We start from the raw sequence: 14,738 nt of genomic DNA, 5'->3' as shown, positions 1-14,738 counted from the left end.
GACTGAAGTTAACATCCAGACCTAGAGCAAAACTGCTAAGCAGTAGGATTTATGCTGTAACAAATATTTTCAAAAGAATGAAAATTATGTAAACCACCCCCTCCCTCCGTCTAAGCTAGACTTAGATGGAAAGAAAGAAAAAAGAAAGAAGGGAGAAAGAGGGAAAGAAAAAAAGACATAGGAGAAAATCCTTGCTGGGCTGGAAGAAAAGCAAGAAAGAGAGGAAGTCAGTGGTCAGAGCGGCTGACAGCAAGTGTAAGTGCTGGGGGTAGGGGTGAGAGGAACCCTCAGAAGGGTTTGGGGACCTCAGAGCAGGGGACTTGGGCCCCCAGTCCCCACCCGGAATCCTGCAAGGACATAGTCCCACGGAGAGCCGACGCCCACACTAGGGGCTACAGGAGACCAGGGCACGTCGAGCCGGGACAATCCCAGATAAACCCACCCCAAGTCCCGGCTTCCCGTCGTGTCAGAGCAACACGAGGAGCTGCTGAAGCTTTCCCAGGGCTTCCCGCACACCTTCCCGCATGAGACTGGGCAGGGGTGGCCGGGAGGAGGCCAGTGGACTGGGAATGCCCTCGTCACTGCGCGTGTGACGGGAAACCGAGGGGCCGGGGTAGACTGTGGACCCGGCAGCGGACGGCAGAGAGGACAGAGGCCAAGAGCCACAGGGAGGACAGTGCCGGAGGACGGTTCCCGCTCTTCACGAATGTCCAGGTTGTATACAGGGATGCCGGGAACCAAGATCATCTCAGCCTCAGGGGGAGGCTACGAAAATTTAAAGTGGAGGAAGAGGGGAATCTTGAAGGATTTACTCAGGAAGGACTGGGTGTCCCAGGGCTACAGTCACAGCCTGACACAGTTCTTAACCTGATATGTTGGAGTTCGTGGAAAGAACCTGCTGATTTTTTAAAAATTTTTATTTATTTATTAGAGAGAGAGAGACAGAACGAGCATGAATGGGGGAGGAAGCAGAGGGAGGAGGAGAAGCCGACACCCTACTGAGCAGGGAGCCCGACATGGGGCTCGATCCCAGGACCCTGAGATCATGACCTGAGCCGAAGGCAGAGGCTTAACTGACGGAGCCACCCGGGCGCCCCAGAATCTGCTGGTCTTGATGGACGGGCAACGGCAGGCAGCACGCCCAGTAGTGGCCCCGTCAGAAACAGGCTCTCGCCGGCTCCCAGATGGAGAAGGCTGGCCGCCATCTGCCCTCACACCCACTGGGGAGCTGGTACCTGCCCGCGTGTGTTACAAGAACTTGCCCTGTTCTTCTAGGGCTACTATGAAGCTCCGGGGACGGAAAACCTTCCAAAGCAGACAGTGTTGGTAAAGGTCAAATTCTTCAGCAGAATTGCCGAAGAGAAGATTAAGGCTAAAGAGGGGGCGGGGTGGGGAACAGGGGACTGTGTACCCCAGTCACATGGGGTAAGGGCCATGGAGTGCTAACCAGCGCTTTTCAAAAAAAGGGGGGAAAAAAGAAGAACTGGGTTTTAAATCAGAAGTAATTGAATTTACTTTGAATTAGAAAGATTTCATTTTCTATGATCAAGAAGAAACTGGGGCTCATGAGTTAATTTAATTCAATTACAGAGAAATAAAATTACTTCTTAGCTCACTTGACACGGACAATAGCAAAAAATGTACTCCCTTGACACATTTTAGTGTAAATACACAGTTACTATTTCAATTGTATCTTGGGTTTCGGAATGAGAGGCTTGAGGCCCTCTTAAAGGAGTTGTACTCCTCAGCGCAGGAATTAGGAGGAGCTTTTTGGGGGGATGTGTAGTGGGTCTTTGGCCTTGGGGAGAGGGGGGAGCATTGGGGCTGTCCCCAGGACCGACTGCCCCTTCCTTCACTGTGAATCAGGCTTGGTGACCGCGCCCCTTATTCTGTCGTGGTGAGCCCGTGTGCACCTGCCAGCCCGGCTCAGGAACGCCCGGCCTCGGCCACTGGGCACAGGACACTTCCCTGCGGGGCTGGTCATGGGCCAGCAGCCAGCACCGAGGACCGGCCTCCTCTCTCCGGAGATGAAACGCGGAACCAGGATTAGTTTGACAAGGACAGCACAGGCGGTAGAGGAAGATGTGCGGCAGAGTGCTCGCTCAGCACCGCCCAGAGACCACGGCTCCTGACCCGTCCAGGGCCTCGGGCCTCGGTCGCTTCCTGTCGATCCCCCTTGGAGCTGGGCTTTGTGTCATGTGCGACCGAAAACCCTGGAATGTCACAGTTCGAGAAAGGGGCTTTCTCTGAGTCAGGTAGGGCCTCACAGTCATTACCTCATACTTTAATGCCTTTTTTTTCCTACAAGGGTATTTCGATGAGAAAAACAGACAAAGAAGTAAAACCGAATTCGATGAAAAACCCAGAGTAACCCCTCCCCCATATTTCACATCTCTCTTCCCCCCAGCCGGTGGCGTCCTTCTCCTGGTGGCCTGCACACAAGGGCTCTACCTTTCTTTCCCTTCCTCCCTCCTCTTCCTGCCTTAAACACAGGAGGGAGGACGAGGAGACGGAGAAGGCGCGAGAAGGCAGGGCCTGGCGGGCAAGGGGGCACGAGCGACCGGGTGGAAGCAACATTCCTTCTCGGCTCTTACATGAAACCAGGAGCGTGGGCTCGCATTGTCCGGGGGGATTCGGTGACTCCAAGAGAACGGTCCATTCCACAGATTCCACTCACGGCTCATGACCAGGTGACGCGAGCCCTGGGACACAACACTTGGTGACTGTGTGTTCTGTCACAGCTCTCGAGCCTGGCAGCCTCCGGTGACTAGATTTCTCTCACTTGGTTTCTCTCTCACAAACCACTCCAAGGCTCTTAGGGTGACCTCCCGGGCCAGAGTTTAGAACAAGCCACCGGACAGGACACTTATCAAAGTGCAAATATTGACTTTACAATGTGGCCGTTAAAAATACCCTGCCAGAGACTCCACGTGCGTCAGGGGAGGCCAGTGTCCTGTACCCAAGACTTCCTCCGGGAGGCCCTCCTGCCCACATGCTTCCCTTTCTCTCCTGTGGCTGCAAAGTGGCCATGTTCAAAGGGGCCGTTGTCTCTAGGACATTCGATTTTTAAGTTTCTGCCCTTTCTGATTGACTCTTTGGCTTTAGGGGGAAAAAATAATTCCCCAATTGGCTGCTGTGTACAATAGCCATGCATAGGAGCCCGTTAGCATTGACTGATTGATTAGTTCATTCATTCATTCATTCATTCATTCATTCATTCATTCATCTGGCATCCGGAGCATGCGAATCCAGGAAGAGAGGTGCGTTCCCTAAGGCTTGGTTTCAGCTCACAAAACCAACGATGAGATCCAGAGGGAATCTGAGGCCAGAGTCCAGACTGCTCTGGAGATAGCATGTGGGTACGGCTCAGGGCCTGGCCAGGGAAGAGCAGAGGCTAGAGCAAAATATTTTCAGATGTGATCTAGTTGGGGGATGCCCTTGCTAACTCATAGTAACTGGGTCCTTGCTTCCATGCCAAGGGAAGGTAGATTTAGAGTCAAGACCCTGCTTGTTAGAGCTGACTTAGATCGGGTTCTGTGCTTGGAAGAGTGAGACTGAAGGACCTTGGAAATATCTGCTCAAAGAACTCTCAGAACGATATTAAACAATCCAATTGGAAAATGAGCAAAAGACATAAAGAGATGCTCGAACCAAGAGGATATGTGAGGACACATGAAAAGATGTTCAACAGGCTTAACCATTAGAGAAATGTAAATTATGAGCACACTGGGATATCATTAAATGCATTAAGAGGAACTAAAATAAAAAATAGTAATAATGCCAAAGGCTGGCAGAGATGTGGAGAAATTTGATCTCTCGTACATTGGAGGTGGGAATGTAAAATGCCACAGCCACTCTGGAAAATAGTTTGGCAGCCGCTTTAAAAATTAAACATACACTTGCCTATGACTCAGCAGCTGCACCCCTGGGCGTTTACCCCAGAGGAAAAAAACCTCATGTTCCATGTAAGTACAGCCCCTCTATTTGTAATAGCCCATAACTGGAAACAAAAATATCCCTCAGTAGGCGAGTGGTTAAACAGCCTGTGGTATATCCATGCCGTGGAGTACAACTCAGCAATACAAAGAAATAGTGTTTATATGACATTACCAAAGTGACAAAATTAAAAATGGAAAACAGATCAGTGGTTGGCAGGGGTTAGGGACTATGTAGGAATAACATGAGGAGGGTCTTTGTGGGGGATGGAATAGTCCTATATCTTGATTACACTGGTGATTACATGAATTTATATATGTGATAAAATGGCATAGAACTATACACACTACATTGTAACATTGTACCAATGTCAAGTTCCTGGACTCCCTACTGTACTGTAATTATGTAAGATTTATGTAACTGTTCAGGACACTTGGGTCAAGGACTCACCAGTACTCTTTCGTACTACTTTTGACATAATTATTCCTGTGAATTCATAATTATTTTAAAAATTTGGGGGGGAGTGGCGCTTGGGTAGCTCAGTCAGTTAAGCATCTGCCTTCAGCTCAGATCATGATCCTGGAATCCCAGTCCGAGTCCCGCATCAGGCCCCCAGCTCAACGGTGAGTCTGCTTCTCCGTCTGACCCTCCATCTGACCCTTTCTCTCTTTTGCTCTTTCTCTCAAGTAAATAAATAAAATCTTAAAAAAAATTTTTTTTGACCGTACCAAGAGTTTCTGGACCTAAACCAGATGCTGTTTGGTTTGGGCCATGGTTTGGGCCATTTCTCAGTGGTCTTCTGTTCACTGCCCCACATTTCCTCAGTGGGACCCCCTCTTGGTCACTCTCCGCCCAGATAGTTCCCGAGAAAATGCATGACGTGGGCCTCAGCGGTCAGCATAGCATGTTCCCCTGGGCCAGTCTCGACTGGATTTTGCCAGAGCTGGAGAAAATGACTGCTCTTTTGCCCTGGCTTCGGATCTGGCAATATGGAGGTCTGGCAGCCACACGGGGGCTGCAAATGGCACTGTTGCCAGGGAAACAACAAGTAAGAAATAGAGAAAGAAATTCCTTTCCGAGGAAATCATGGGAGCCTTGCGTCCAGTCATGCCTACCTTTGGACTGTTTGTGAGCCAACACATCTCAGAAACTCTGGAGCCGGTGGCCCTCTGCTGGGCCCCACGGCAGCTGGATATGTGAGGTTACTGTAAGCCAGGGAGATAAAACGGTCAACCCTTCCATACACAAAAACGCAAACAGCTCTCAGGATTGCCCATGAACCCATCTCCCTGCATCGGGGGTACTACTGGAAACCTGCTCCTGGGGAATCCTGGCCACACACGGACAGCAGGAGCTCTCCTAGGAGTTGATGCTGAAACCTCCCGCGGCCACGTGAGCACCTGAGCGCTGGCGCAGGAAGAAGTCACGTTTCGTTCCAGGAGGATGCTGATCCCCTGAGCAGATAAAATTTTGGTCCCTGTCTCTCCCTCCAACTCTACATGTCCTTCTGATTTTTCATTTTTCATTTTTCTCACTTTATTTTGCTCGCCATTTTGCTTCCAAATCCCTTCGTGGGTAGCCCTGTTTTTGTCGCCTTTCTCTTGTCAGCCCCAGTCACGAGATCCACGGTTCTGACCCAGCCTGGCCTCTGTCCTCTCCCTTGTCCCTCGTGAGGCCCCGAGGAGGTCCGAGGCCCGCACCTTCCGTCTCCTCTAGCCCCCGCCTCCCAATCCTGGTGAAACGGGGCTTTTCTCCCACGGGTGCTCCGGGTCCAGCTCCTCAGGACTGGCTTGGTCAATGATCTCTGCTCTCTGGTGCCTTCAGCCTGACCTCTCTGCTGGCTGCTTCTCCCCGGCCTGTACACATGCCCCAAGGTCTCTCCTTTCGTGGAAACAACATTGGCCTCACCCTTTGCCTCCTGCTAATGGCTGCCCTATCTCTCTGCGCTTCTCAGCCAAGTTTCTGGAAAGAACATTCTTCCTTGATGGGCTCTGTGCTTCCTTACCTTTTATTAAGTGCCCCAGTCCTTGGCCGTCTGGCCTCCGGCTATGGAAACTGCTCTCTGAGAGCTCCCAGCTGCAACATGGAAAGGGCTGGAGTGAGTTTTGGGGCTTGTAGCCCCTGGGTGCTGCCCCCCAATGCTCTCTCCGACGTCCCTGATGCTGCGTTCTGGCTTTCATCCACATCTCTGTTCACTTCTCCTTGGTCTCCTGGGCGGGGGCTTTATGTTTCCTGCTGCTCAGAGTTCCATGCCCGGCCTTCTACGTGTCCTTACATTGTCGTCGTCACCACACCGTAACTGGGAAATCTCAGAATCTGTGACTTCACGTCACACCAGGACATGTACAAGTCGCCAAGTCCAACTCCTGGGCTCCAGGTCACCTCGCTTGAGGCCTGCCCCCAAGGTCTTCAAGTCCCCCCTGTCCAGACTGAGCGCCGCGTCTCTCTCCCTCCGGCAAAGTGTGCTGCGGCCCTTCCCCTCGTCCCCCTGTGTCCCCTCAGGGAAGGGCGGCACCGACCACCCAGGCCCCCCCGGCCCCCTCCTCCCGCCATGTTGTCAGCGGCCTGGTCCTCTGGGTTTCAGCTCGTTCCCAGCTCTCCCGCTCCCGCCCCTCCCCTGACAGCCCTGCTTTCTTACCCGCTTGTCCCAGCTGGCTTGTCCCCAGGCTTCTCCACACACCTAACCCCCAAACAAAAATGTGCTCAGGTTCCCCCTCGCTCCGAGCCCTGCCGTGGCCTCGCTCAGTCTTCCTGGTGAGAGGCTTCTCCCGATGCAGCACCCTCAACGACATGTGTCCCGTCTCCTCCTGCCAGCTCCCCAAGCGCGCCCTGACCCCTGCCGCTGACTCCCGCACTGGCCTTCCAGATGGTTCAGTTGGTGTCACGTCTCATGCAAACCCTCTACTGTGCCCAGGCTGAGCTGGCCCCATCGGCTCTGCTCCTGTCGCCTGTGCCCTGAGACTGTCACGGCACGCGTCCCTGTACTGGGTCCTCCACACCCAGATAGCCTCACGGACAAGGGCAGTATCTTTTTGGGTTTGTTGTTTGTTTTTGCAGAGCACATTTTTTCCCCAAATGTCATTTTATTCTGAACTACTTCAAACCTTTAGAAAGTTGGAAAGAATGGTACAGAGAGCACGCACCGTTCACCCAGACTCACCATCTGCTTACGTTTGGTCCCCTCGTTCCCACCCCTGCCCTCTCCCCGCCCTCTGTGAAATCCTGGTGTGCGGTAGCGGATCGCATCGGGCCCCTCCAGGATCCTGCCCACCCAGGACCTATGAACATGACCTTATTTGGAAATAGGGTCTTTGCAGATATAATCAAGATAGGATGCAGTCATACGGGATTAGGACGGGCCCTAATGCAATGACTGGTCCCTTGTAAGAAGAGGGAAATCTGGACAACCCACAGGAGGGAGTATCACGTGAGGAGGGAGGCAGGGAACCAGAGTGATGCCTGGAGGAGGAAGGGATGGATCCCCCCTGCAGGCTTCAGAGGCGGCGGGACCCTGCCACCACCCTGACGGCAGACCCCTGGCCTCCCAGGCAATGAGAGGGTGACTTTCTGTTGCTTTAAGCTACCCAGTGCGTGGTAATTTCTTACGGCAGCTTAAAAAACTAATAAAACTATCTTATGCAGAGAGAAACCCAATAGTATGCCCTTGACCCTTGAACAACGTGGGGGTCGGGAGCACTAACCCCCCGCGTGGTTGAAAATCCACTTACAACTTCAAACTCCCCAAAATGTTGCTAATAGCTGGAAACTGTATCAGTCACATAAACAGTTTATTAACACACATTTTATTTGTTTTGTGTATTATATACTGTATTCTTATGATAAAATAAGCTAGAGGAAAACATGTTAAGAAAGTCATAAGGAAGAAAAGAAACATTTATAGTACTGTACTATATTTATCAAAAAATTATATAAATGGAAGTGCACAGCTCAAACCTATGTTGTTCAAGATCTAACTGTAGATATTAATATACCTATTAATATATCAATGTATAATATAAAATATAAAATGGATATTAATATATCCATTAATATAGATACAAAATTTTTTTTTACTGAATAATTTGAAAATTTTAGAGATCATGACATTTATATCTCATACTTTAGTGGGTATCTCCTAAGAGTCAGGACATTCTTATATAATTACATTATCCTCATACTCCAAAAATGTAACCTTAATACAATAATACAGATTATAAATAATGCATAATATATAACATAATATATATTTGAACTTCCCAGTGGTCATAACAATGGCTTTATAACTTTAAAAAGAAGTTCAGAATTCAATCAAGATTCAGTTACTGTACTTAATTATCGTGTTTCTATACCCTCTTTATACTACAACAGTTCTACGTCTTTTTTCATTTTTTTCTTCTCTTAACATTGGCATTTTTAAGGAGCCTAAGCCAGTTTTGTATATTGCTCCCAAATTTGGATTTGCATGACTGTTTCTTCATGATTACATTCCGGTTAAACCAGTTTGGCGAAGGACTACAAGGGTGACATTGTGTCCCTCTCGGTACAATGCATCAGGAAGCACATTATGACATTGATTTGATTTGTTTTGCTTTGTTCTGTCTTAATTTTTTGAGTACCGTGGGCACGGCATTGCACTCATTTCAGGTACACAACACGCCGATGCGACAAGGTCATACGTTACTCTGTGCTCCCCACGAGGGTAGCCGCCATCTGTCTCTGTGACACCTGGTTTGGTTACGAATGCTCAGTACTGACAATGGCAAGTCTGATCACGTGGGAAAGGCCAAGGATTGTGTCTTATTGTATTCCCAGTGTTTATCGATAGGTCTGTGAGCCAGGAATTGTTCATTGAATGAATCCATAAATACACTTCTGAACTCCAGTAGTCTACACTGACATGAAGGAATTTGAAACCTTAGTAACTCATGCAACGTCATCTCAATCATCTACGTCACCCCATGACCCTGGAGTTTCAGGATCGAGTCCCACATCGGGCTCCCTGCTCAGCAGGAAGTCTGCTTCTCCCACTGACCTCTCTTCGTTCATGCTCTCTCTCTTTCATTGTCTCTCTCTCTCTACCTCTCAAATAAATAAATATTTTTTTAAAAAAGTTAGTGTCTGTGACTTACTAGCTGTCTGACTTTGGGCACATGACCTAACCTCTCTGTGCCTCAGTTTCCTCATCCATGAAATGTGGATAGGACTCACCTCGGGGCTGTGAAGGGGTTTATGTGGATTAATATCTACGGATTTCTCAGAATGACACTGGCAGCCAACATGTAACCTGTGAGCGTTGCTTGTTACTACTAGGGTCCTCGTCATCACCACCACTACCAGCCGGAAGAACCGGTGAGACTAAAGCAGGGAAAATGAAAAGGAGAATTGGAGGGACAGGACTGGTCTCTTCAAAGGCTTGAAATGCTGCCAACAGGAAGAGGGATTAGGTGATTTCCATGTGACCCGGGAGCACATCTAATATCCAAGGGTAGAAATTACGGGAATTCAGAACTGAACTCACTACATAGGGAACATCGTTTTAACGGTTGGAATTACGGGAAGGTCAGAGGCCTGCACTCAGTGGCAGATGTCCTGGGTTATGGGGCTATGCAGTCCCATCTTGGACGATCTTTTGGGATTTAATAATTAGCTGGAAGACTGAATTAGCTGATCTGAAAGAAGCTAGCCTTGTGAGTCTATAATCAAACACACCCATTAAAGTATCCACCACAATGTTAAAGAATGATTAAAATATAAGAAGCTCTACACAAATCAAAACCCCTGTATTGCAATACTGACACACATCACACCTCCCAAGTCGACCCACGAGTCGTCCAGATTTCCACCGGATACGCACGTAAACAGGAAAGAGATACCACCCAAACAAATAACACACTCGGGGCACCTGAGGGGCTCAGTTGGCTAAGCGCTGACTCTGGACTTCAGCTCAGGTCATGACCTTGGGGTCCTGAGATCCAGCCTCAAGTCGGGCTCTGCACTCATCACAGTCTGCTTCTCCCTCTCCCTGTGCCCCTCACCCGCCTTGTACATGCTCCCTCTGTGTCTCTAAAATAAATAGAACAAATCTTTATAAACAAAATACACTCCGATGCACGTAAGAAACACAAGAAACACCTTATCTTATTTCTAAAATCTGTCCGTGTATATGGTAAGAATCACATATAGTGAAAGTTACCCTGAAAAATCTAGAGAGGCACCACATTTAGCAGCTGCCTCTTTGTAGGCTGATCCCTGCTTCTCTAGTTCAGCACTGAATGAAGGAGTTGGCTGGAGTTGAAGTGCCAGGTTCTGTGAAGAACACATGTGTTTGGACAGGACGCTCAGTCGGGGGAAAGAGATTTGTTCCGCAGGGAGAGGAGAATGCATGAGACCCATGAGATTCGTGTCACCCCCTCGTTCTCACTTCAGGACACATAGTCAGGGGGTAGAATGTCAAGCGAAACTGATTTTCCTATTTTGTCTATTTCTTTTCTTTTTCCTAATTATCCAAGGGCACAGAGTGGGAGTCACTGAGGTTAAACGCACGCCTCTTAACATTTCGGAGCAAACCAGGGCGTCTGGTCACCATCGTTATCTGTCCGCCCCTGGTTTCTGTGACTCCTCCCCGGCCCCTGGAGATGCGTTGGATTAGTGATCCAGTGCCCTGCTCTCTTCTCGGAGAGGCACCCACCCCCTGCATCTGGGGACCTGCCCTTCCCGCCTGCGGTCTACGACCCAAGGTTACCGCCACCTTGAGCCCCCGTGGCCCTGTGTAGGCGTGTGACGTAAGCAGGGCCCGTCAGGAGCCTCCCCTGGGATTTCTGCACTTGCAGAGACTAGTTCCCGCCTATGCACCGAGGGAAGACAACAAGTAGAGACAGGCAGTGTGGAGAGGGGCAGGGGTTCCTGGCGCCGTTCGAGTCCTGGTTCCAGCAGTCCGGAGGGTCCGACAGGCCCTTACCCTTCTGGTGGTGATCCAATAACTCGCTTCTTTTAGCTTAATTGGGTTTAGGTCACTTCCAATGAAAGGGATTTTAATACAGTCCTCAAGGGTTTGATCTCCTGACCTGCACGAGTCTCAGGGTTCTCCAGGCAAACAAGAGAGGTCACAGAAACGAGTCTGGATGCCTGGGGCCCAACTCCTTACAGCGCATGTTTGGAAATGCGTTCATTTTCCAGCAGGTTCCATGGAGCTCTATCAAATGTGAAGAACCATTTAAATCCTTGCAAGTCATTCAGATAATGTAACACACACACACACACACACACACACACACACACAGGAAAGGAAAGGGAGGAGAAGGGTCAAAATGAAAGAAAACCCCATGCCTTAATGAGAGTTCCCTCTACCTTTGCCTCTGTCTTTCAAAGTTATCTGCTCAAGGCTCTCATTTAGCCACAGCAAACACTTACTGGGTGCCTGGTGTGTGCCGGAGGGAGAGGTGGGTTGGAGGAGGCAACTCAAATGAACACACGCGTTCCCTGCCCTCAGGGGCTCAGCACCTAAGAAGTTCTGGATGTTTGAGCCTCCTCAAAATACCCCCAGCAGATTTGTTTATTTTTCCCTCCTTATTTATCAGAAACTGAGATAATTTGGTATTTCATATGATTAGTCAGAGCCTAGTTCTCACTCTTCAACAGGAACACACACACAGATACACACACAGTATCAAAATAACAATCTTGCAATTCCTGAGAATTATTTGAGTAGACATTTTCTTTCTTTTTTTTTTTTTTTAAAGATTTTATTTATTTGCTTGACAGAGATCACAAGTAGGCAGAGAAGCAGGCAGAGAGAGAGAGAAAGGAGGAAGCAGGCTCCCCGTGGAGCAGAGAGCCCGATGCGGGGCTCAATCCCAGGACCCTGGGATTATCACCTGAGTCAAAGCAAACACTTAACCAACTGAGCCACCAAGGTGCTCCTCCTTCTGAATTTTTTTTTTTTTTAAGATTATTTATTTATTTATTTGACAGACAGAGATCACAAGTAGACAGAGAGGCAGGCAGAGAGAGAGAGGAGGAAGCAGGCTCCCTGCTGGGCAGAGAGCCCGATGCGGGACTCGATCCCAGGACCCTGAGATCATGACCTGAGCCGAAGGCAGCGGCTTAACCCACTGAGCCACCCAGGCGCCCCTTCTGAATTTTTTTAAAAAAGAAATTGAATTAAGGAAATTCATCACAAAGAATTCAGCATTTGCATCGGAAGGAAAAAGGCTTTGTGTCCTGTTCCTAAGATGTGCCATTATCCTGTTGAAGCCACAGTGTCACAGGGAGGGCAGCTAGTAGATCATTCAACGCACATCTTTTTACAGGAGGTGCACCTAGGAGGCCTTGGCTCAAGGAGCAGTACAAGGTCACATGGTGACAAGTTCTGGCCCAAGGTCCTACTCTGCAAACACCTGGCTGTTTCCTCTCTCTATTAGCATACTAAGGCCCTCACTGACCTGGGAATTAGCAGAACAGATCCCATCACGTTGAAGAACTTTCTAAAATGACCTCCGTCACCTTAATGTCCAAAAAGAAAAAACAACAACAACAACAACAACAACAAAAAACCCAAGATTTCTCTATTAAGTCAACAACTCAACAAAATTCTTTACATTTCATTTCAAAGCACATGAATCCCAAATCTTCTCTCTCTATCTAGCACATCAACTCGAAAATGACCAGTCAGTCAGACAGGAATTCTGAGAAGCCACCCAGTCAGAGCCCAGATGAGCAGAGCTGAAAAGAGCCTGCTGGGCGGGTGGGGTTAGGAATATCCTGTACAGGGGACGTGGGCAGCTTTACTGCTGGGGATGGCCAGCGGAAGGAAGGGGCCCCTGGACATTCTGTCTTTAGTAGTCCAGGTAATTTGTCTACACCCGTTCAATGCCCACTGCGACTAACCAGGGTGAGTCTTCTGTTCCTGGACAACAAGGGCGTGATTCAGGACGGGCAAACACATGGCTTCTTCCACACTCGAATCCCTGGCAGGCATTTTCCACTTACCAAAGTTCAGGCTCTTTACAACAGAGCTGACCAGGCAATTGTCACGTAGAAAAAACCTTATTACTACCCTTGAAATGGTCTTTTGAGCAGCAAATATCTAATCTCTTCGTACCACTGGGGGTGAGAAAATCACAGTCCGTAGCCCCAGGGAATGTATTTGAGGACACTTTTAATGATAATGAAATGAACAGAAGTTTCACAGAGTGGAATTTCCTCAAGTGAGAACATATTTGAATTCTGGGTATGATGAAAGTTTAGCTGGAAACAAAACTCCCCACATGGGCTCACTCAGAGCAGGCTCCCAGGCCTCCCTGTAATACTTTCCCCCCACAAATTTCCCCGTGTTTGTGGACTGGGGCTGGAATTGAGGGTAGCAGCTATAATTCATGAAAGGGACCCAGGACCAGAAACTTGGAGAACCAGCACTGGAGAAGGCATTCAAATGCACTGATGGGGGACGCCTGGGTGGCTCAGTTGGTTGGACGACTGCCTTCGGCTCAGGTCATGATCCTGGAGTCCTGGGATCGAGTCCCGCATCGGACTCCCAGCTCCATGGGGAGTCTGCTTCTCTCTCTAACCTTCTCCTCGCTCATGCTCTCTCTCACTGTCTCTCTCTCAAAAAAAAAAAAAAAAAAAATCTTCAAATGCACTGATGGATGGGACTTTCCCCAGGGATTGGCCCTGCAACTTGGTATTTCTGTCAAGTACTTACTGCATTATATCTATTTGCTGATGGCCTTGGTTTCCTTTTTGGAAAGTTACACTCCTTTTCTCATAAATGGTGACCAAAGCGCTATTACTGGAGTGTCTGCTGACAAAGGCCATTCAGTGCAGGGGCTCGGGTAAGGTCAAGTCTGATGGCCTTGCAGTGGAACCCTGTCCTTCACACCATGGGACGCTCTGCGCGGAGCATCATCGGCTCTCAACACAGGGGAACAAATGGGGCCGGGAAATGGGATGATTTGAACTTTAGAAATACTTTCATAACATGAAGGGTGGATTTTAGGGAGGGCAAGATTAGAGACTAGAATATCTGTAACAACACGATTGTAACTGACCAGGTGAGAGATGAAGGAAGATGGAGAAAAGAGAATAAGTTTGAGTAGAGGTAGCGGGTAAAATGAGCAGCCTTGGTGACGGATTGACCATAGAGAGGGAAGGAGATGGGACACTCTGGTGGTCCAGAGGAGGACCAGAACCCCCATCCCCTCTTAGTCTATTGCTAGGTTCCACAATTTCCCCTGGTCTGACTTTCTCAACCTCCCTCAATGTCTTTGTTTCATTATGGATTATCATTTCTGATTATTAGAAGTGACTCACATGAAATCATATTCCATGCTAGGCCCTATGTCAATAAGCCGTGCTTTCTAGCCAACTGGTGTTTGAGAATGGGTCAAGAAAAATTCATGTCCAAATCCTTGAATTAGTCATTCACCTCATAAAACTGTAACAGATGCATGAGAATAATAAGTCATCCATCCTAGGTCAGAAGACAGACTTCTCAATCAGGGCTTCCCAATATGACTGTAAATAATGGAATTAATTTTGGCAATGGAGAACCTTCACCCAGACAAGGTTCAGCTTGAGTTTAAATGGTTTCTAAATAGGGGGCACCTGAGTGGCTCAGTTGGTTAAGGGTCTGCCTCTGGCTCAGGTCATGTTCTCAGGGTCCTGGGATGGAGCCCCACATTGGAAATCCCTGCTCAGCGGGGAGCCTGCTTCTCCCTCTCTCTCTGTTCCTCCCCTTTGCTTGCACATTCTTAATCTCTCTCTTGCTCTCTCTCTCTCTCTCTCTCTCTCTGTCCCTCTCTCTC

General features: G+C 48.8%; 1 protein-coding gene across 1 annotated transcript in view; it reads right to left on the bottom strand.

The window, feature by feature from the left end:
* The window catches only part of SHROOM3 (shroom family member 3), a 291,226-nt gene that overhangs the window by 213,042 nt on the left and 63,446 nt on the right, over window positions 1-14,738 (bottom strand). The gene's annotated exons all lie outside the window — the stretch shown is intronic.

Source organism: Mustela putorius, unplaced genomic scaffold, assembly GCF_011764305.1.
Source record: "Mustela putorius furo isolate JIRA1106 unplaced genomic scaffold, ASM1176430v1.1 tig00000430_pilon_pilon_pilon, whole genome shotgun sequence".
NCBI classification, from domain to species: domain Eukaryota; kingdom Metazoa; phylum Chordata; class Mammalia; order Carnivora; family Mustelidae; genus Mustela; species Mustela putorius.
The sequence above is the reverse complement of the archived record's forward strand: the minus strand, read 5'-3'. Positions and strand labels throughout refer to the sequence as shown.